Here is a 23,281-nt window from a genome sequence, read left to right as displayed (position 1 = left end):
TTTTCACCAAGATATAAAGAGGAAACTTCTAACTCTATCTCTGACAAAGCAACTTGTACGAATCTAGACTTCCATAAACAATCACAAAAGTAGAAGCTATGTGAAAAATAAATATATGTATGTAAATATATATATAATACAAATATGTAGGAATATATATTTATATTAGCGTATTCACATATACAATGTGAATATGTATATAATGTATGTATGTATAATGTATAATGTATATTTATGTGTATATATCTATATATATAATGTACAGGAGAGAAAAACTGCATAGTATTTGGAGGAATAATTACCAAAATCTTCCCAATTTTCATTAAAAGCATGAACCCTTATATGCAGGAATCTAGCAGCTCAACAAAAGTCAATTAGCATAATCCCATAGATCCACACTAAAACACATTCTAATTAAATACTCAAAGACAGCAATCCTCCCAAAGCACAGAGACACAACTCCTCACACACAAGTGATCTTCAATGATATTATGACCAATTTTTCATTAGAAAAAAGAGTATTAGGCAGCAAGGGCAACAAATTCAAAGTGCTAAAAGAAAAGGACATATCTAACACCAACCTTTCTTTTATAACATTCCCCCCACCCCAGAGGTAGGGGCCGAATTCAGGGCCTTGTACTCACCAGGCAGGCACTCTTCCATTGAGCAAAATCCCCAACCTTACAACTACCCTTTCTAAAACAAAACAAAACAAAAAATATATTTCTTCTAAAAGTGAGAGATGCTAAATACTGAAGGCTCAGGCCTATAATCCTAACTACTCTGGAAGCTGAATTGTGAGGATTGTGGCTCAGAACCAGCCTGGACCTTGTCCCTTCAGGAGTAAATTGTGGGAGACAGGTGTCCTTAAGAAGGATGGAGGACTTTGTGCTGTGTCATTCCTGGAACAAGTCATAGGATAAGGTGGCCATCAAGAATGGAGGCTATTGGCTAGTGTCTCCACAGAAGCAATTTGTAAAATGCAGGAGTGCTCTCATAGGTCAGAGGACATTGACCACTGTATTAGTGGTTTCAAAAATTCCACAAAAATAACCATAGCAACCTCAAGTCCTCCTGGAATCTCTAGCAACATTCTTGGAGGCCTAAGAGCTACAGTGTCAATGGTGGCAGGCTGTAATTGGTCCACTTTTTCTCTGACCTCACTTGGTCTGAATCTGATTTGTCCATTTCCCCCATGATATCACTATGCACAGTTGTGATTGCTCCATTGTGATAGGTCATGTAGGGTATATAGGAAGCCACTGTGCCCCAACATTTGTCAGTTAACAGTGCTGGGAGCTCTCGCTTGGTAAGCTGCTGGATTAACTCAAAGCTAGATTGATGATCTGTTTGGTTGCAGTTTTTGTTGGTTGGATTTTGGTATTTCTTTTTTACTTTTTGCCGGGTTTCCCATTATTTTATTGAGTTAATTTTTCGGAGACTTGCTACCTGCCTTCATAGCAGGAGGATCGCAGAATACAAAGAATCATCCCCGAGCTGCTTGAAGGAGGAGATCATCAAACAATACCAGACAAGAGAACTCCTTGACCAAGTTACCTGAGTGAAACTGTCCCATCACCACTTCACAGACACCGAGATGGCAATTTAAAATACGTCATATGGGAGAGTCCTCCAGGCATTGAATAGAGAATAAGATGGACATTTTTAAGGCTGGATGGCCCAGACACATCATCAAGTTGTACCTGGTGATGGAGAAAAAAGAGTATGTATATCTCTTCATGGAATTGGCCACTAGGGGCTACCTTCTGAAGTCTATCTGAAAATCCCACCACTTATATAAAGTTGAAGCCAGGAGATTCTTCAAACAAATTGTACTAATTACAGCAGAACACAATCGCACATTGAGACCTTAAGCCCAACAATATCCTTTTGGACAGCAAAGGCAATATCAAGGTTAGTTATTTTGGTCTAATCTGGTTCTCCCCGGGGCAGCTGCTGACAAATTTATGTGGTGTTGTGCTATTCCATACCCCTGAAATGTTCCTGCAAGAAAGAAATGATGGCTGGAACTGGCTTCACACCTGTAATCCTACCTACTCAGGAGGCTGAGATCTGAGGATCATGGTTCATTGCCAGCCCGGTCAGAAAAGTCTGTGATATTCATCTCCAATTATCCACTAGAAAACTGGGAGTGGCACAGTGGCTCAATTGGTAGAGTTCTAGCCTTGAGTTGAATTGCTCAAGGACACTGTTCAAGCCCCACAATTGGAAAAAGAAAATATGCCTACAAGGTGGAAATCTGGAGCTTAGGTGTCTTTTTATATTTTGTTGTAACAGGAAGATTTCCCTTTGAGGGGAGGATGTTATCCAGGTAGAGTCACTAGTTCTGAGGGCCAAATATGTTGGTCCATATAAACTGTCTGTTTGAGGACAAAATGTAATCTGCCAACTGGTAATTGAGGACCTGAGGGAGAGACAAATATTGAACAAATAATGGAGCACCCATAGCTTAAACAAGTTGCACAATATTCCCTGTGTTCTGATGAGCCAAGACTCAACAAGCTGGAACCCATCATTCTTAATGTGTGACATGAGGTACTACCTATATGAGATCCAGGGATCTATACAGGACAGATCATTCAATTATGCCATGGGCATGTACCTTTTAATTAAAGAAAACTTAGGCTGTCCAAGTAAAAAGAGTACCTTCAACAGTGCCACCGTGCCCAACTCTTGCAGATCTTTCCAACTTACCTCTCCCTATAGAAGGAGAGCCAGTGTACTTACCTGGCTTAACCATTACATCTTGTCATCTGAGTTTCAATTGCTTTATAATGTCAAGCAGTCACCTTTGAAGAGAGGCTTAGGTACCACTCTGCCTGCCATTCCCTTCTGTTTCTTGCAGAAGAACCCCAGTCCTAGCACAGTTCCAGGCCAGGATTCTGTGTTGTTTCCCTTGCCTGGTCTTTCTTTTTAAGCAGCAGTGAAAGATTCCTCTCTGGGGAGCCACAATTTGAGATCATAAACTGTCTACTAAGAAGCAGGGCTGGAGGAGGGCGGTTAGCAGAATATTCCCTTCCTTCTGGGTAGCCTCATAATTAGACCAAAGTATAATTTTAGGCGGAGTTTGGGCAGGATTGGAGTGGCTAGCGAATAGCTACCACTCTTCTCAGAATATGCTGCAGTATTCAGGCCCAGGAGCAGAGCAATTCTCGAGAAAGGGGTGGAGAGTATTATAAGACATCAAAGATAATAGCAGTTGAGAGCACAGGGACCTGTTATTGGGATGTGAAAGATTGCAAGAATTATACTCAAAAACGAATTATAGGAGGGATAATCCCTATACAGCCAAGGCTGCATAGAGAGATCATGTCTCAATCCAAAGGCTGGCTACTGAAGCCAGAGGAACTAATGTTTGCAAGCAATTACAAGTAGGAGATAGTGTTCTACCACTTGAACAACAATGCCACTTCCAGTTTTCTGGTGGTTAAATGGGGATGAGTTTCAGGGACTTTTCTATCTGGACTGGCTTTGACATACGGTCTTCAGATCTCAGCCTCCCAAGAAGCTAACATTAACAACCTAGGATTACACTCAGGAACAATGCCCAGACCCTGATATCAAGGCCAAAGACCATACAACAAATAATAAAAAAAGGAAAGTAAAAGGGGACAGTGGGTGGAGAGATTCACCATTCATCAGATGCATGTCAGGTGTGAATGATCCAAAATGTAGGCTAGGAGCAGACAGGGAACCTACCCAAGACACAACTGATCATTTATTTGTGGAAACCAAGTAAAAAGTCAATAAACCAATATATGAAACAACTATAGAAAGATAAATAGTGCAGGTGAGAGTGCCAGAAAGAGTCCTTGTGAGTCAAGTGCTGGTGGCTAACACCTGTAATCTTAACTACTCAGGAAGCTAAGATCTGACGATCATGTTTCAAAGTCAGTCTCAACAAAAAAATGTCTCTGAAATTCTTATCTCCCATGAACTAGCAATAAAGCATAATTGGGAACTGTGGCTCAAATGGTAGAATACTATATTTAAGATTTTAAAAAGATAAGCAACAGTGACCAGGTCCTGATTTCAAACCCGTTCAAACCCCAGAATCCACATACATAGAGAAAAGGTTTCTGTGAAGAGGTAGCACTGAAGCCAAGACCTGTAGATTGAGAGGGAGCCAGCTTTGGGGGCATGTGACAGAGGCAATAGCTAGGGTGAAAGTCTCAGGGCTGGAATAAACCCCATATCAGGAGGAAGTGGTGTGTGGCTGGTTCTGAGTGAGAAAGAGAATGAGGTGAGGTACATCTGAAAAATGGGGGCCAGGTGGGCACTGGTGGTTCACACCTGTAATCTAAGCTACTCAGGAGGCTGAGGATTCAGGATTGTGGTTCAAAGGTAGCCTGACCAGGAAAGTCCATGAGAATCTTATCTCAATAACCAACTCTGAAAAAGCTGGAAGTGGTACTGCGGTTCAAGTGGTAGAGCACTAGCCTTGGGCTCAGGCTCTGAGTTCAAGCCCCAGTCCTCATACTTCAGCTTTCTGAATAGCTAGGATTACATGTGTCAGCCACCACAGACAGGCAACCCTTTATTATATATTATCTAACTTAATGGTTGTGACTTTCCCATTAGGAGGGCTCACGCTGAGCTCATCCTATTCTGGTTCACTTTCAGTCGATGGCCAGGTCAGTTTTCCCCTCTGGAACTAACTTGTCTGTGGGAGGAGGATAAAGCCCCTGAAGCCCCTTCCCTTGTTGGGTGCATCCTATATTGTAAGAGTGATGAAAGAGGTCCAAGATTAAAGCTGGGCTCCTAAGGTGGAGTTCCTATTGTGGGCAACCTGGGCTGGTGTGCAGCTTTGAACAAGTGACTCTGGGAAGATATGAAAAATAACCACACTTAAATCCAATTTTTTTCAAAATCCTCTTGAGAGCTAGAAGAGGAGAGGGGAAGGGAAGATATATTCTGAATAGTTTCCTTCCTGTTGTGACATTGATTGATACATTTTGCTCAAGCAGGAATTACTTCTTATCCTGGGAAGGTCCTCAGTTTACCTTCCCGTGGTTGAGAGTTGTATGAGCTAAAATCCTCAGCTGTCAGCTCTATTTGGGCTACTTGACCCAGAGAAGAGGGCGACCCTTTTTGCAAACTGCTCTGCTCAGAAGGAGGTCCAATTTTCTGGTTTTCAATAATGGGGACTAGGTGCTGCTAGAAAAAAGGATGCTATAAAATAGAGTGAGTTTGGAGCTCACACCCTTCAGAGGGAGGCCCAAACTGAGACCTGCTCTGAGGAAAAATCAAGGAACTGAGAGGAAGTTAATATTTTAGGTCATATGGCCAGGGAAGGCCTTTCTGTGGCAGAACTTCTGATCTAGCTGCTGAAAAGATGAACGAATTAAACAAAGTTTATTTTCCTTTTGTGTGTGTGTACAAGTACTGGGGCTTGAACTCAGGGTCCCATACACTTGCTTAGCTTTATCCTGCAAGGCAGATGCTCTACCACTTTAGCTAAACTTCTACTTTGAAGTTTTTGCTAGTGTATTGGAGATAGGAGTCTGTCAGAATTGGCTTTCCAGACTGGGTTTGAACATGGATCCTTAGATCTCAGCCTCCTGATAAGCTAGGATCAAAGACAGGAACTATTAAGCATTCAGGTCCACACAAAGGTGTAGAAGAAGTTTCCAGAGAAGAGAAGAACAAATTTGCAAAGGCCTTGCCTGATTTGTCAACTTGTTGGATATTGTTTATTGATTTATTTTTGAACATGGGGCTTGAACACTGGGCCGGGGCACTTTCTTTCAGCTCTTCAGCTCAAGTCTAGCACTCTACCACTAGAGCCACAGAACCACTTTGGATTTTCTGGTGGATAATTTGAGATAAGAGTTTCACAGTCTTTCCTGCCCAACCTGGCAATCCTCAGATCTCAGCCTCCTGAGTAGCTAGGATTACAGGCATGAGCCACCAGTACCTGGCTGGATATTTATTTATATAGGAATACAGCAATATCCTTGTAAATAGGATGAAAAATATTTAAGTTGGTCACTCCATATGAGCCTCACTGGCTTTAAGTTTTCTCTTTGATAGTTAATATGAAGGAAAGCCACAGGGGGATTCACCTCAGTTTATTATAAAAGGATGTCTCTGGCGTGTTTTTACAACAGTGTGCACAATGTAAAAGATACTAATGTTATTCATGACATTATACACAGTAGTAGAAAGGTAGAAAACCAAATGTCTCTTGATGGGTAAACAAAATGTGGTATAACCAGCCAAGGGAATATTATTCAATCTTAAAAAGGAATGACATTCTGACCATGCTACAACAAGAATGAATCTTTAAAATACTGTGAAATAAACCATATTAAAAATAAAAACTATATTTATGATTCTACATATATAAGGTACCAAAACATAGTCAAATTTGCTGGCTACCAGTGGCCCACACTTATAAAACTAGCTACTTATAGGGCTGAGAACTGAGGATGGAGGCTTGAAGCCAGACTAGAAAGAAATGTTGCTGAAACTCTTATCTCCAAAAAGTGAGATACAGTAGAGGTGAGACTCAACAATAGAACTGTGGAGCACATGGGCAGCAAAGATGGCGTTGGGAGGGGGTTGAGTGGGCAGAGCCCAATTTACTATAGAGCACATGGGCAGCCAAGATGGCGCTGGGAGAGAGTAGAGTGGGCAGAGCCCAATTGATCTTCCGATCAGTGCCTAACCAGCCCATGAAGGCTCAGGTGCATGATAGGGTGTGACCTTGACAGTGATTGGTTCCTCTTCCTCCCTTGCCATGCCACCCGCCCTTTTTGTATTTAATAAGGGCTGCTCTCTGTTAATAAATGAGTTTTCTACCTGCTGGATTTGGCTCCCCGCTGCGTCTGATTGTCTCCTGGGCTGGGGAACGGGCGAGCGCCACACTTACCTTTCCTCAGACCCCATCCATCTTTCGTGGGACGGACGAAGACCCAACATAGAACATCAGCCTTGAACAAGTAAGTTTAACATAGAGGGGCTGGGAAAGTGGCTCAGTGGTAGAGAGCTTGCCTTGCATGCCTGAGGCCCTGGGTTCGATTGCTCAGCACCACATAAGCAAAAAGAAAAAAGCCGTTGAAGGGTAAACAAAGGAGGAGGCTGCAATGCTTGGTAAGAAATGTATGCATTATCCTGCCCATGTAATTGTAACCCCTCTGTAAGTATGTTCTCAAATAAAATAAAATATTAAAAAAAAAAAAAAAGAAAAGAAAAAAGCCGGAAGTGGCGCTATGGCTCAAGTGGTAGAGTGCTAGCCTTGAACTGAAGAGCTGAGGGACAGCTCCCAGGCCCAGAGTTCAGGCCCCACGACCGGACCTTCCCCCCCAAAAAAAAAGTTTAACATCGAATGGAGAATAGAGAATGAATGATGTGGCCAGTGCAGGTAAGAAAGAGCAGGCTTTCTGTGTGCAAAGGACTTCTTGGTCAACAGCACTGAGACAGAACACACAAAGACAGTACTAGGCTGAGAAGTAAGGACAAGGAAGACAGGAGAGTTGATTACCCGTTTTTTGTTGTTGTTGTTGTTGTTGTATTTGTTTTTCCCAGTACTGGCACCTGGACTCAGGGCCTGGGTGCTGTTCCTGAGCCTCTTTATGCTTTGGGCTAGTGCTCTATCATTTGAGTCACAGAACTTCTTGTTTTTCTGAGTAGTTTATTGGAGATAAAAGTGTCATGTCATGGGCCTTCTTGTAAGGCTGGCTTCAAATGGAGATTAGTCTTCAGATTTTAGCCACTTGTGTTGTATTCCAATTTAAATTGTAGTATTCCAATTTCCCAGAAAGATATGACAGCACTCAGGCAATTTGGCTGGAAGTTCTTTATTTAGCCATATTCCATCTGTCCTCAGCTCACAGAGCTAGAGAACAGCCCTGTTTGTTGTTCAGGGGGGATTTTTATAGGAAGTGCTTTCACATAGGTGATGTTTACCAAAGCAAGCAAGCAAGGTTAAAGAAGCAAATCATAGCCTTGAGTCAAACATGCCTTGGGACATTGGACCTTTGCCCTGATGTTGAAGAAGGGGAATCCTTTTCCCAGAGAGAATGCATGTCAGCATGCACCCTCACACCACACAGAAGCTCAGATGGGGACACACGAGTCAATGCCTCTGATGTTTATTACAACTTCCTGAGTAATAAAGAACTCAGTACAGCTGGTGATAAGCATCATAATTGTTAGTGGCATTCAGCAAAATTTGTGATAAACTGCAAAGCTGCCAGTCTGGGAAGCTTGAGGGAGAGAGAGAAGTTTACTTTTAGCAAAGATGTTTCTGAATTTACATTTTTGTTCCCACGTATATCCTTCTTTACCAAGGGAAAGGGGCTCAGGAGAGAAAATTAGCTACCGCAGGAAGGATTGAGGCTAGAATAAACTTTCTTCCAGTGAATAGCAAATCAGATATCACACTGAGTAGCTAGGATTACAAGTTTGAGCCAAAACTGCCTATTTTGATTAATTCTTGTGTGTCATCCCCAGGAATGTGGATTCAAGCCAAGGTGACCCAAGCCTTCAAAGTTTTGTTACAGATATTGACTCAAGCTATGATGTCAGAAATACTGACCTTACTGTTCAGCCTGGAACCAAAAGAAACGGGAGGTGAGAGTTATCTATGTTTGTGGCTTGTAAATCACCAGGATTAGTGGCAGGCTGGAAAGAAGAGAATCAAGAGGGCACATGTGGAACATGGCAGACAGGAAGGCATCAGGGAATAAGCAGTTTCGGGATGAGCAGTGGATCAGGAGGACCAGATTCTCTGTGGTGCAGAAAGTCTTTCTTCAGAGCCCTCACCACATTAGCCTGTCTTGGGTCACTCCATGTTTGTTTAGTGTTTCAGCCCTCAGTCATTTGAACTCTTAGGGCTTGGGGCTTCCTGCACATCCTCCTGGAGCCTGGCACAGGGTCTAGCCCACATTGGTGCTGGCTGATGGTTGCCTAATGGGGTTGGATAGAGACAAACACTAAACTGGAGGTTTCTGGAAGGGATCGGCGTGCACTTAGTGTCCAGAGGACATGCATGGGACTGTACCTTCATGAGGAAGAGGCCAGAGGACAGTCTCATGTTGCCTCCCTAACACTTTGGTAGAAATGGCAGACAGATGTCACAGGCAGCAGGCAATGCTCTCTGGTTTATATATGTGCATGCACACCCAACATCTGTGGCCCATTAGTGGAACAGTACACACTGATCACAGCATGGACCCCATTTCATGGCTGCGGACACTGAAATCCTGGGGTCTTGGTGTCCTCAGGCCTTGGCCAACAGCAGTGGGGAGTCTGAGACCTTGGAGGCAGGGCAATGGCAGGGCTCCAGCAGTATCTGCAAAGCCTGAGAAGCTCGACTCCTCAAGGATAGCTCACAGACGCAGAGGAGGCTGTGAAGAGGGATAGATCCCTGGGGTACACTTGAACCACCAAAACGCACCCTGCTCACTAGCACCAAGCACGTACGGCTTATAGCCCAACAATCCAATTCTGGCTCTTTCTCACCTCACTTGGCAAGGGGGGGAGCCATGGAGGAGCAAGATGCACCATTTCAGTTGAGGAGGGATATATCTGATATCAGACCCACACATCACACCTAGATAGACTGGAACTCTCCAGAAGGCCAAGGTAACAGATATATTCGTTGTCTAACAAGTGTGGAAGTGGGGATCTTGACTGTGAGGACTCCATAGTCCCCAACTTGTGGGTTGGTGGCTGCGACTCCCCCCTGAGGTGGTGACTAAGTGGTAGCATCTGGGTTGCTAGCCTGTAAACAGAAGAAGTGAAGGTGGGCTGTGGAGTGGCCTGGTGCCTGGGCCACACTCTTTTGCTGAGTTGTTACTGTTGCCACCATGTGGACATGCCTAGGCTTGGAGCAAGGTTACAGGGCAGGTGGGGCTGACTGGCTGTGCAGAAGCAGAAGGTGTCACTTCTGCAGGCAGTGACTCTATTACTGGCAGCCCTATGCTTCCTGCTCAACGTGGGGCTGGGGCTCTGCACCATAATCGGCAGCCTGATGGCACCCCGAGGGGTTTGGAGGCAGATAACTGAGTGCCTCAGTATGGTGCTGAGAGAATGCTGCTCCCCAGTCTCCCACCCCTGTCTGGGTTTACTTCAAACCTGCAGCTTCTCCTTTCTCCTCCTCTGTGACCTCAGTGGCAGCACCAGAACAGTCTGTGCTTCTTCCTACTTTTCTCCCAGGTGGGGTAAATTGAGGCTGCGAGGATAGGGATTTGTCCACTCAGTAGAGTCAGAAATAGAACCCAGGGCCCTTGGTGCCCCAGTATGGAAGTCTTATTTCTACTTACCATACTTTACAATCAGTTCTTTCTATTGCCCTCTCCTGTCCCCTGACCTCCTCCAGCATTCTCTTTCTGGAGTGTACCCTGTCTGCACATGTCTGTATCCTGTAGGACTGATGCCCTCATCATCTTTGCTCCCCTCCCTAACTTCCACCTGCATATCCTGTGTCTCTACTCAGGTCAGTCCTTTTCCCATTTAACCACTTGCACAGGGACGCTAGGCCTCCCCACTAATTCTCCCTATTCACTCTTCCCCATCCTATCTGTATTTTAGGTATTGTTGATTGGGGAGTGAGTGCAAAGACCCTCTTGGAGCTGTAGGCCCCTTGGAGGGAGTGAAATGTGAATTTCTGGTTCTTGAGGAATTTGCCACCTTTGACTCTCCAGTAGTCCAGACGTGTTCCTGTGGAGGGATTTCCCAGAATGTCCCCAAGAGCAGTTACCTGAGGGTGGAATGCCACATGCCTTCCTTCTCTGCCAGGAACTGATGGGACATGGTATTTTTTGGTATTCCAAACTGTGATTATATTTGATTCTGCCTCTTTGAAACTTATGTACCTGCACATCTGTACGTGCATTTGGACTAAAATAGCAATTTTTCTTCCTGTGTGTGTGTGTGTGTGTGTGTGTGTGTGTGTGTGTGTGTGTGTGTGTGTGTTTTCAGATCTTCAGTCTTAAACTCAGGGCCTGGGTTCTGTCTCTTAGTTTTTATCACTCATGACCAGTGCTCTACCACCTGATCCACATCTCTACTTCTGGCATTTTGGTGATTCATTGGAGATAAGAGTCTTACAGACTTTCCTACAAGGGATCCTTTATTTGTTTGTTTGTTTTTGGTCGGTCATGGGACTTGAACTCTGAGCTTCGGCGCTGTCCCTGAGGTCTTCAGTTCAAAGACAGCACTTTACTGCTTGAGCCACAGTGCCATTTCTGGTTTTCTAGTGATTTATTGGAGATAAGAGTCTCATGGAGGGCTTGGAAAGTGGCTCAGTGGTAGAGGGCTTGCCTTGCATGCAAGAGGCCCTGGATTCTATTCCTCAGTACCACATAAGCAAAAAGAAAAAAGGCAGAAGTGGCAATGTGGCTCAAGTGGTAGAGAGATAGCCTTGAGCTGAAGAGATAAGGAACAGTGCTCAGAACCAGAGTTCAGGCCCCAGGACCAGACCCAACAACAACAATAACAAAAGAGTCTCATGGACTTTCCTGCCTGGTCTGGCTTTGAACTGTGGTCCTTAGATCTCCCACTTGAGTAGTTAGGATTACAGGCGTGAGCCACTGGTGATTTGGCTTCTTCCATTTTTTGTTTTTCAAGTTTTTCATTGTTAATTAATCGTAAGAGACTCAGATTTGCCTGCCCAGGCTGGCTTTTAAACGCAATCCTCGCATTGCAAACCTCATGATTGGATTATAACTGTGAGCCACCAGTACCACTCTGGGATTTGTCATTTTTGACAAATGCCAAATGTGTCTATTGAGATGGTCTGAGCATTGAACATTGCACTGCACCCAAGGCAAATTTCAGGAGAATGACAAAGATGTAGAGACCGTTTGGTGCCTCACACACACCATTACATAATGTAAGTTAATGACTTTCTTCCCAGAAATACATAACGCTTATCTTTATACAATGTAAGGTGCTTAAGTGCTTCTTCATATTTATCTAAAATAGTATATACATTGAAAGGAACTCCACCATATGTAAACAAAATATTTTTTGTTAGTGATGGGGATTGAACTCTGGCACTGTCCTTCAGCTCTTTAAGCTCAAGGCAATGCTCCACCACTTGTGCCACAGCACCATTTCTATCTTTTTCTGTTCATGTGGTGTTGAGGAATCAAACCCAGGGCTTCATGCATGAGAAGCAAATACTCTATCACTGAGCCATCTTCCTAGGTCACTAAACAAAAGACATTATGTGTCAGCTGGGCACTGTTGGCTGACACTTGTAATACTAGCTACTCAGGAAGCTAAGAGGTGGGGATTGCGGTTCAAAGCCAGCCTGAGCAGGTAAATGGAGCTGTGGCTCAAGTGGTAAAGCACTAGCCTTGAGTAAAAATAGCAAAGGGACAGGGCCCAGCCCCTGAATTCACGTCCTACTCTGCACTACCAGTTTAAAACTTTTTTTAATGATAAAGCAAGTCATCATCCATGGGTCTAAAACACTTGTGAGCAGTTGCTGACATACATGTCTGCCAACCTACAACATCGGCACATGCAACATGATAGACTTATACATTTCTGTTCATTTCAAGGCTAGGTACAATCACATGATTGCAATATATGTAGAAGCTGCAATCAGTTTGAAGTCTACGTTCATTTTCTTTGTCAGTGCTCTTGTAAGTGTGTCTGAGCAGTGTCCCTCACAGGAAGAAAAGAAGCTCCTAATGACTCACCTTAATCTCATGTTGTGAGTAGAAATAAGACCGGGCTGTATGTCAATGCAACATTGCTTGGCTGTTTTTGACTCATCCTGGTTCCTTGAAGGCAGAGCCCCATCTTTTGATTCCATGTTAGGGATCTCAGGGGAGGTCACCATCAAATAGGAACTGAAGAATATCACCAGCTCCCCTTCATTAAAACCTCATTATAGTTGAAGCCAGTGGTTCACATGTGTAATCCTAACTACTCAGGAGGCTAGCAATATATGGTTGTGGTTCAATGACAGCACTGGGTAGAAAAGTCCATGACACTTTTATCTCCAATTAAACATCAAAAAAACTTGAAGTGGACCAGTGTCCCAAGTGGTAGAGTGCTAGCCTTGAGCAAAAAAGCTCAGGGACAGCCCTAGGAATGGCACACACACACACACACACACACACACACACACACACACACACACACACACAAACAAACAAATACACACACATACACACACACTCAAACACACATACGCTCCTTTTTGTTAGCTCATCTAATGCTCCCAACAACCATAAAAGTCAGGTATGCTTATTTCCATATTACAGAGGAGGAAAATTCCTGGTGTGTCAGTGGACTCAGACCTCAAATCCATGCCCCTGTCCCAGTACTTTTTTGGGAATAAACCTGTGGACCAAGAGACAAACAGGTTACAGCCATTCTGTGGTGTGTGTGTGTGTGTGTGTGTGTGTGTGTGTGTGTGTGTGTGTGTGTGTGTGTGTGCACCAATCCTAGGGTTTGAACTTCGAGTCTGGGTTCTGTCCCTTAGCTTTTATTCTCAAGGTTGGCACACTGTACCACTTGAGCCAAAGCTCCACTTCTTGGTCTTTAGTTCTTCATTTGAGATGACTCTCACAGACTTTTCTGCCCAGGCTGACTTTGAATCATGCATGGTTCTCAGATCTCAGCCTCCTCAGTAACTAGGAGTCTAGATGTAACTATTGGCATCAGGCATAGATTCTTCACCCTTCTGGGTAAATCTGTCTTACCTGGTTTCCTCAGTGTGAATTGGTTTTAATAATGTTTGACCCTAGGCCAGTTGAGACTTGTATGTCCTTATTACAGAGTCTGGCTGTTGCTTCATTACAGCACTAACTACTCTGCCTGTGATGAAAGTTTTTGAAAAGAAAAAGTAAGCCAGGTGATGGTGACTCACATCTTTAATTCTAGCTGGTGAAGAGGCTGAGATCTGAGGATTGCTATTCAAAGCCAGCCTGGGCAGGAAAGACTGTAAGAATCTGGAAGTGGGGCTGTGGCCCAAGTGGTAGAATTTTAGCGTTGAATGAAGAGCTCAGAAACAGTGCCCAAGCCCTCTTTTCAGACCATAGGACAAACACAAAATGAAAGAAAGAGAAAGAAAGAAAGGGAGTAGGGGCAGGAGGAGAAGGAAAGAGGGAGAGAAGAATTATGGCATTAGTTGGTCAGATATGTAAAAGCAAACCAGTAGTGGAACTGTGTCGCAAAGTGGTAGAGAGTTAGCTTTGAGCGAAAAAGCTCAGACACGGGCCCTGTGATCAAGTCCAAAGAAGACAAAAAAGAGAGGGAGGGGATAGAAGGAGAAAGGGAAGGAAGGAATGATCTAGTTCAAGAGTTGAGTGAAATAGAAACTTCTGGGTATCCGGGAACCTACAGACAACCAGGAGGCATAGTTTTTTAACCACAAATCCTTGGCTGGTGCTGACAGTCAGATTCCCCCTACAGAGTCCATGCTGTGCTTGAGTTCAGGCCTATTGAATCCTCCCTGGGCCTTGGGACTGAAGATCTAGCCTTTGCTTCATTTGTAAAGACTAGGAACCCGAGGACATCAAGGACCTCTCATGGCAAGAAGAGTAAGACATGGGTATCCATTCCTTGAAATCAGATCCTTTCAGTGACATGCCTACTCTGATCCTTCTATTCTATCATCTAAAAAATACCTACATCACCAGCACTCCAGGAAAAGAAAGGGAGCCCCCTCAATGGCTTTAGGGTGGGTCTCTCTATCCCATTTGACAGTCCTGGTCCAGCACAGATTCTGCCAGCCCTCTCCTTCTCTCTCCCTCCCTCCCTCTATTGTTTTGGGGAGTCTTCAATGACCAGAGTATAGAATGGGCTGCTATCTCCCCATTGGCACCAACAGTATTTAGCCATTTTCCTCAAAATCACAGCCAGAACACGAGTGATTAAAGTCAAATTCAAATCTGCCAGCAAGTCATAACATATAGGGCTAGGACATTTATCAAGGCTGGGGGCCTCTAGTGACCTCAAAGAAAGCCAGTGAGATGGGGCAGGGAAGAGGCTGCAGTGGGACTTCTCTTCTCTGCCCTGCACCTTATAAGGCTTCTCAAATCAAGGTCAGGCCAAATAATAATGACAAATAATAAATATTGATTACTAACAACTCCTGTATTGAGACATGAAGGTTTCATTTATTTTATTTTTACCCCATCAAATGTCCATACCCACCCCATGGAGTATTTATTATTATTGATGTTCTTTCTTAAACTTCATTCACATATCAGAAAATGGTATTCAGAGAAATTAAGCCACTGACTAGAGCCACACAGCTCAAAATGCAAATAGTAAACATAAGAATACTTTCTGAGGCAGGTGCTGGTATCTCATGCTTGTAATCTTAGTTACTCAGGAGGCTGAGGTCTGAGGATCATGGTTTACAGCCATGATCTCCGATTAACCACTAAAATGCCTGCAATGGAGCTGTAGCCCAAGTTATAGAGTGTTAGTTTTGAGTGAAATATCTAAGGGACAGTGCCCAGATCTTGAGTTCAAGCTCTGGTACTGGCACCAAAAACTAAAAACAAAAAAAAAAAGGCTCATAACCTTCACCCAAGACTATCTCCCACACACCAACAAAAACCTGGACCTGAAGGTGTGTGTGGCTCAAGAGGTAAGTACTAGTCTCAAGCAGAATAAGCTAAGGGATAGTGTCTAAACCCTGAGTTCAAGCCTCCCCACTATAAACTTGTGTGTATATGTATATGTGCGTATATCTATATACACATATATAAAATGTGTCCACACATATGTACACATGCATGTATGTATACACATATGTGTATGTGTTGATTGGGGGATATCAGGACTGATATCTCAAGCAAGAGAAAATTTTTCCATCATTCAGCCTGTAGATGGAGACTCAGAATTTCTATACTGCAGTTAAGTGAGGATACTCAAATTTTGAAATTCATCAAATCATTGGACAAAGCCCATTCTATTTAGGAAGGGTAATCATCTTTTTTTGCTTTGTTTTGTTATGATTTTGGTTTTTGCCAGTTCTGGGGCTTGACCTCAGGTCCTGCGAACTGTCAGTGAGCTGCTTTTGCTCAAGGACAGTGCTCTACCACTTGAGCCACAGAGTAACTTCTAGGTTTTGTTCATGCGGTATTGAGGAATCAAACCCAGAGATTCATGCATGCTAGGCTAGCACTCTAACACTAAGCCACATTCCCAGGCCATAATAAATCTTCTTTACTCCAAGTTTAAAATTATTTAAATTTATCTATTGAAATTTACCCATGTGATTAAAATGGTAATCACATCCAAAAATTTTTTAATTTCTTTCCTTTTTTATTGCGAAAATACTGTACAGAGGGGTTACAATTACTTGGGCTAGGTAATGAATACATTTCTTATCAAACATTGTTGCCTCTTCCATTGTTTCCCCTTACCATCCCTTCCCATCTCCCACCCACCCACCCTTAATCCCCCCTCCCTCCAAAGATGTAAAGTTTGTTTTTCTCCATAACGACTTTTATATCTCATTGTTGCAATGGGTCCACCTGTATCCCTATTTAAACAATTTGTTTTTTATTTGTTAGGAAATGGAAAGACTTGGAAAAAATTATATTAAGTGAAGTAAGCCAGACCCAAAGAAACATAGGTCCCAAGGGTTCCCTTATATGCAACAAATAGTATATGTCTGACATAAGCAGAAACGGTCAGATAAATTGATGTTAGGCGAAATGAACCCCAAGATAAAGATTCAAATGTTTTTTCTTCCTTGCGATTATTTCTAACAGCTTTATAAGATGATTACTTTGTTGCTTTGTATGTCCCTTCCCCACAGTATAACCCCTGCTTCCAAAAGTATTTTCACAGCAACATTTACATTGATGTTTGACTAAAACATGAGGCACTACATGCTAGCAGAATTAATGTGTTAAAATTCACCATCTCTAGCCGTGAGTTGTTCGCTCATGGCTGTAATTCTAGCTATTCAGGAAGCTTAGAGCTGAGGACTGAAGCTTTATGAGACTCATCTCCAATTAACTATCTCAAAAAACTGATGTGGAATTATGGTACCAGTGGCAGAGTGCTAGCCTTAAGCAAAAAAAAACCCACGGATGGTGCCCAGGACCTAGTACAAGCAATAAAACTGTGTGTGCATGAGCATGAACACACAAACACACACACACATGCACACATATAAGCACATGCACATACACACCATTACTACCACTATCACTAGAATATCATGACTCTTGTCACAGGAGATCTGCCACAGTCAAATTGTGAGACAGGAAGTAGAATGGTGGGTTTCCTGAGACTGTGGAAAGGGATGGATGGAAGGTGGTCTTTAATAAGTGCTTAATTTCAGGTTGGATTCTGAGAAAGTTCTAGAAGTTGGTATCAGAGAGGGTGCATAAAAATTTGAATGTACTTAAAGCCACTGAAGTGTACAATTGTAACTGGTTGAGATGACACATTTTATGCTATGGTTATTTTCCCAGGATGAGAGAATAGATAACAATACAGCCAGGGAGGGCCTGGACAAGAAAAGATAGCAGGAGGCGAGGGCCCTTATAGTGTTCACTCCTTCAGTTTCCCACCAACAAATATCTGCTGTTGAGCCACTTGTGCTGGGCTTATGACAGGTTGGAGCAAAGGCAGTGGGTGGCTACCTGTAATTGGCCCTCTATCATTTGAGCCACATCTGTACTTCTGGCTCTTTTTAAGTTAATTGGAGATAAAACTCTCAGATTTAGCTGCCTGGGCTGGATTTGAACTTCAATAATCAGATTTAAAGCTTATTATACTATCTTAAAGAAATGATTGGAACTTGCTCTTTTGTTGTTGTTGGTTTTGGTTGTCAGGCTTGCACTTGGGTCCCAGGCTCTGTACCTGAGTTCTTCTATTTAAGGCTAGCATTCTACCAGTTTTCATTACTACACTACTTTTGGTTTTCTGGTGATTAATTGGAAATAAAGTATCACAGACTTCACTGCTCAGACTGGCCATGAACCCTGATCCTCTGATCTCAGTCTCTTTAGTAGTTAGGATTTCAGGTGTGAGTCAATTACACCTTGCTGGGAACCTGCTCCTTTATGAAGGAAGGCATTCTGATTATCTCCATTTTCCAGATATAGAAACAGAGGCAAACAAATTAAAATGACTTGTCTATGATGTCAAACGTTAGTAAATGCTGGAGCTGGGTCTTTTATCCTGGTCTTTCCAATGGCAAATCTCACCCTCAAATAATACTCCATTAATGTGTTGCCTTTGTTATCCCCTACCCTCACATTATTGTAGCAAGGAATCAAAAACACCCACAGGTGTGATTAAGTACAGGCTCTGTCTAATGAAGAGAGTGCCTGGGTTTGAGTCTCATCTTCACTACTGAAGTTGGATTGAGAGGTTTGTTGGGCCGGGATTAAAGGTTTGTGTTTTTGGCCCTGGCAAATCATTGGTTTTGTTCCAGTAGCCTGGTCTGTAAGACTAAGATAATGATTACCTATCTCATAGGTTTATTACCAAGTTCACAAAGAAAAAGGTGGGTTGGTGCCTAGCATATACTCAGCAACCCATTGATGTCAGCTGTTTATTTCATTGAGTAAAGATGGCAGCCTATGGCTGGGTGTCCAGCTCAATAGTAAAGCCTATACTTATTTAGCATGGTGTGGAGGAGGAAGTTTGGGAGGGGACAGGAGGAAGAATCAAGAAGAAGGAAGAAGAAACGGTAGAATGTGGCCAGGCACCAGCAGCTCAAGCCTGTAATCCTAGCTACTTAGAAGGCTAAGATCTGTGGATGGTGGTTCAACCCAGCCTGGGCAGAGAAGTCTCTGAGACTCTCAAGTCTAATAAAGTACTCAAAAAAAGCTGGAAATGGCATTGTTGCTCAAGGGGTAGAACACCACCCTTGATTGAGCACAATTTGGCTCAGGGACAGTGCTCAACCAATGAGTTCCAGTTCCAGGTATGGCTAAATCAATCAGTCAATCAATAAAACAAGGAGTACAAGTGGAAGATTCGGTTGTGTGTTAGCCATGTATTTTTTTCTTGCTATGACAAAATATTTGACAGAAATATCCTAGGAAGTTATTTTGCTCAGTGTCATAGATTTCAGGGATTAATGGCAGAGAAGAACATGGAGGACATGGAGCATGGGGAGGGGTAAGAGAGGGAAAGGGAGTGCTTCGTTGGGAAGATTCTCTTTTCTCTTCATTAACTCAGTATGGAAAGCCAGCATACCGGATGGTGCCACCCATGTGCAGGAGGGATATCTGCTTTGGTTAATCTGTTATGGAAACCCACCAAACACACCCAGAGTTATGCTTTAATTATTAGCTGGGCGCATCTAAACCAAATCAAATCAATCCCATTGAAGCTCATCCTCAAGATTAACCATCACAGATATCAATTTCATTTGCCTCCAAATTTACATTCCTTGTTATCTCTCAACTCACCAATCATTTATCATTCTTGTTTTTTTTCACATTTAGGCTAGTGTGTGTGTGTGTGTGTGTGTGTGTGTGTGTGTGTGTGTGTGTGTGTGTGTGTGTATGTGTGTGTGTGTGTGTGTGTGTCCTACTTAATGGTGAAACCACATATACTTTTCTCCTAAAATCAGCAACAAGGGTACCATATCTACTGTCACCACTTGTAAGTTGTAGGAACTAGATTTGCAAGGAAAATCAATTTGACAATAGAAATGTCAATATCTGTGTTGATAGGAAGGAGTGTAATTATCTTTTTTGCAGATAATATTATCTTTTTTTGTTCCATCCTGAGCCTAGAACTCAGCGATTGTGTTTTGTCCCTGAGCTTTTTACTCAAAGCTAGAGTTCTACCCCTTGAACTGCAACTCCACCTCTGGTTTTTTAACGGTTAATTGGAAATAAGAATCTCAAGAGTCTCACATACTTCTTTGTCCAGTCTAGCTTCCAACTGCAATCCTCAGAAATCAGCCTCCTAAGTAGCGAGGATTAGAGGCAGCAGCCACTGGCTCCCAAATCTCATATTATTTTTTATTTAGAAAATTACAAGACCCAGCAATCCCACTTTTGGGCATTTACGCAAATGTTTACAAACAAGACCACACTAAAGCTACCAGCACAACTATGTTTATTGCAGCATTATTTACCATAGCTAAGATCTGGAACCAACCCAGATGCCCCTCAGTAGATGAATGGATCAAGAAAATGTGGTATATATACACAATGGAATTCTATGCCTCCATCAGAAAGAATGACATTGCCCCATTTGTTAGGAAATGGAAAAACATGGAAAAAATTACATTAAGTGAAGTAAGCCAGGCACAAAGAAACACAGGTCCCATGGTTTCCCTTATTTGCAATATCTAGTATATGTATGAGTCAAGCGGAAAGTCAGATAATGTGATGTTAGGAAAATGAATCCTTAGGTATTTTAATGTTTTTTTTCTTTCATGCATGTGTTTCTAACGCATTTATAAGTTTATTTCTTTGTTGCTTTGTATGTCCCTCCACCACAGTATAACCCCTGCTTTCAATATATTTGATGTCAGTATAACTTATGGAGGAGATGGGGAAAAACAGTCATTTAAGGATTCAGGTGGACCTGTTGCAACAATGAAGAGTACAAATTGTCATGTCAAAAAGGAGCTTTACAATGATGGTGGGGGGGAGCGGGGGGGGGGAGGGAAGGATTGGAGGGAGGGAGGAGGCTGGGAAGGGAGGTGAAGGGTAAACAAAGGAGGAGGCTGCAATGGTTGGTAAGAAATGTACGCATTACTTTGACCATGTAATTGTAACCCCTCTGTACAGTATAATCACAAATAAAATTAAATTAAAGAAAGAAAGAAATGAACCTACAGACCTATAACCAAGTAGACTTCGATAAGGGAGCTAAAATAATAGAATGGAAGAAAGACAGCCTGTTCAGTAAATGGTGTTGGCAAAATTGGTAAACTACATGTAGAAAACTAAAGCTAGATCCTTATATATCACCCTGTACTAGAATCAACTCCAAATGGATCAAAGACCTCGGAGTCAAAGCAGACACTCTGAAAACATTACAGGATGGAAAAGGAGAAACCATAGGTCTCCTTGGCTCAGGCCGAAATTTTCTCTTTTTTTTTTTAAAATTTATTTTATTTTATTTGTGAACATACTGTACACAGGGGTTACAATTACATGGGCAGGATAATGCATACATTTCTTACCAAGCATTGCAGCCTCCTCCTTTGTTTACCCTTCACCTCCCTTCCCAGCCTCCCCCCTCCCCCCACCCAATTATACCCCCTCCCCCCCCCACACTGACATTGTAAACCTGGTTTTGACATGACATTTTGTACTCATTGTTGCAACAGGTCCACCTGAATCCTTAAACGACTTATTTGTCCCCATCTCCTCCACATGTTATACTGACATCAAATATAGTGAAAGCGGGGGTTACACTGTGGGGGAGGGACATACAAAGCAACAAAGAAATAATCTTATAAATGCGTTAGAAACACATGCATGAAAGAAACGAAAACATTAAAATACATATTTAACGGTTCATTTTCCTAACATCACATTATCTGACATTTTCCGCTGACTCATACCTATTCTAGATATTGCAAAGAAGGGAAACCATGGGACCTAGGTTTTTTGGGCCTGGCTTACTTCACTTAATATAGTTTTTTCCAAACCTTTCCATTTCCTAACAAATGGGGAAATGTCATTCTTTCTCATGGAGGCATAGAATTCCATTGTGTACATATACCACATTTTCTTGATCCACTCATCTACTGAGGGGCATCTGGGTTGGTTCCATATCTTAGCTATGGTAAATAATGCTGCAATAAACATAGGTGTGCTGGTAGCTTTAGTGTAGTCTTGTTTGTATACATTTGGGTAAATGCCCAAAAGTGGGATTGCTGGATCATAGGGGATATCTATGTGAAGTCTTTTGAGGAACCTCCATACTGCTTTCCAACGTGGTTGAACAAGTTTACATTCCCACCAACAATGAAGTAAGGTTCCCTTCTGTCCACATCCCCTCCAGCATCTGTTGTTGTTATAGTTCTTGATTTTTGCTGTTCTAACTGGAGTGAGGTGAAATCTCAATGTTGTTTTGATTTGCATTTCTTTTATGGCTAGGGATGTTGAACATTTCATCATGTGTCTATTGGCCATCCTTCTTTCTTCTTCAGAGAAGCTTCTCTTTAAGTCTTTCGCCCACTTATTTATTGGGCAGTTGTTTCTTTGAGGATTTGTTGTTGGGTGGTTTAATTTTTTGAGTTCCAAGTATATTTTAGATATGAGACCCTTGTCCGTTGTATGGCTAGTAAAGATCTTCTCCCAATCGGTGGGCTTTCTCTTGATCTTGCTAGCTATGTCATTTGCCCTGAAGAAGCTCTGCAACCTTATGCAATCCCATTTGTCCAACCTTTCTTTGATTGGTTGTGCTTCCGGGTCTCTATTCAGAAAATTTCGACCTGAGCCAAGGAGACTTAGGGTTTCTCCTATTCCATTCTGTAATGTTTTCAGAGTGTCTGCTTTGAGTTCAAGGTCTTTGATCCATTTGGAGTTGATTCTGGTGCAGGGTGATATATAAGGATCTAGCTTTAGTTTTCTACATGTAGTTAACCAATTTTGCCAGCACCATTTACTGAAGAGGCTGTCTTTCTTCCATTCTATTGTTTTAGCTTCCTTATTGAAGATTAGATGGCTATAGGTCTGTAGGTTCATTTCTGGGTTTTCAATTCTATTCCATTGGTCCTGAGGTCTGTTCTTATGCCAATACCAAGCTGTTTTGATTACTATGGCTTTATAGTACAGTTTGAAATTTGGTATTGATATTCCTCCAGCAGTGTTCTTTCCGTTGAGGAGCGTTTTTGCTATTCGGGGTCTTTTATTGTTCCATATGAATTTTTGGATTGCCTCTTCTATTTCCTTGAAGAATGAGGGTGGAATATTGATAGGTATCGTGTTGAATTTGTAGATACCCTTGGGAAGTATTGCCATTTTCACGAAGTTAATCTTGTCAATCAAGGAGCATGGGAGGTTTTGTCATTTTTTAAGTTCTGTGTTGATTTCCTTTTTCAAGATTTTAAAGTTTTCATCGTAGAGGTCCTTCACTTCTTTAGTTAAGTTAATTCCAAGGTATTTAATTTTTTGTGGGGCTATTACAAATGGAGTTGCTTTCCTAATTTCAGCCACATTTTTCTCATTGTGGGCATACAGAAAAGCCATTGATTTTGGGGGGTTAATTTTATAACCTGCTACTTTGCCAAAGTTTTGAATCAGCTTGAGTAATTTGGGAGTGGAGTCTATGGGATTCTTTAAATACAAGATCATGTCATCTGCAAAGATGGAGAGTTTTATTTCTTCTTTCC

General features: G+C 42.4%; 1 long non-coding RNA gene across 1 annotated transcript in view; it reads left to right on the top strand.

Moving 5' to 3' along the window:
* The first annotated feature begins 1,544 nt into the window (after positions 1-1,544).
* Positions 1,545-23,281, top strand: part of LOC138828849 (uncharacterized) — a 32,191-nt gene continuing 10,454 nt past the window's right edge. Inside the window, exons 1-2 of the long non-coding RNA XR_011372393.1 lie at positions 1,545-1,914; positions 8,479-8,598. This is a non-coding gene — a long non-coding RNA (uncharacterized lncRNA). The remainder of the gene's footprint in view (positions 1,915-8,478; positions 8,599-23,281) is intronic.

This window comes from Dipodomys merriami, unplaced genomic scaffold, assembly GCF_024711535.1.
Source record: "Dipodomys merriami isolate MVZ:Mamm:240054 unplaced genomic scaffold, mDipMer1.0.p SCAF_166, whole genome shotgun sequence".
NCBI classification, from domain to species: domain Eukaryota; kingdom Metazoa; phylum Chordata; class Mammalia; order Rodentia; family Heteromyidae; genus Dipodomys; species Dipodomys merriami.
This window is presented reverse-complemented; position numbering and strand designations above follow the sequence as displayed.